The following is a 998-nucleotide window of genomic DNA, read 5'->3' as shown; positions in this document are numbered from 1 at the left end:
AAGAACAAGAAGAAAAATTATATAAAGCAAAAATATTTACAAGGAAACTAAATACAGCAAAAAAAACTACTCAGAAATAAATAGAAGAAAAAATAAAGAAGAAAAGAAATAACTATATAAAAAATTTACTCAAAAATAAATAGAAGAAAATAAATAATGCAGAAAAGAAAAAAATTTATATAAAGCAAAAATATTCACAAAGAAACTAAATGCAGCAAAAAAAACTACTCAGAAATAAATAGAAGAAAAAATAAAGCAGAAAAGAAATAATTATATAAAAAATTACTCAAAAATAAATAAAAGAAAATAAATAATGCAGAAAAGAAAAAAATTATAAAAAATTGTTGGGGTGCTGCCCGGTGGGCCTGCCAGACCTAGGGTGTGCAAATACAGGCCCAGAAGGGCCAGCTGGCTCACAGGACAGCGCGCCCTACTTAGGCCCAGAAGCCTGCTATATAAAGGAGTTCGAAAGGGCAGCCGCGGCTGGGTTTATAAACCAGTGCGGCTGCCCTTCGCTCGGCGAGGTGGGACTAAAAATACCGCACTGCGGGTGGCAGCGCAGGGCCATTAGTACCGGTTGGTGGCTCCAACTGGTACTAATGTGTGTCCTTTAGTACCGTTTGGAGCCACCAACCGATACTAAAGGCCCGCGTTTCCCGCCGCTTGGCTGGCTAAATTTGGCCTTTAGTACCGGTTGGAGCCACCAAGCGGTACTAAAGGCCCCTCCTATATATATGTCACTTACCAAAATTCAGTTATCGTCGCCACTTCGTTCCACTTCTCGCGCGAGTCTCGATCTCCGACGCCCTCGTCGCCCGTCGTCGTCGTCGTCGCCGCGCCCGTCGTCATCGCCATTCCCGGCGCCCTCGCCGCCCGTCGTCGTCGTCGTCGCCGCCCCCGCCGCGCTCATCTCGTCGCCGTCCCCGGCCGCCGCCCGTCTCGTCGCCGTCCCCTGCCGCCGCCGCCCGTCTCGTCGCCGTCCTCGGCCCCCGCCGCCC

The sequence above is a fragment of the Triticum dicoccoides genome, chromosome 6B (genome assembly GCF_002162155.2).
Source record: "Triticum dicoccoides isolate Atlit2015 ecotype Zavitan chromosome 6B, WEW_v2.0, whole genome shotgun sequence".
NCBI classification, from domain to species: Eukaryota; Viridiplantae; Streptophyta; class Magnoliopsida; order Poales; family Poaceae; genus Triticum; species Triticum dicoccoides.
The sequence above is the reverse complement of the archived record's forward strand: the minus strand, read 5'-3'. Positions refer to the sequence as shown.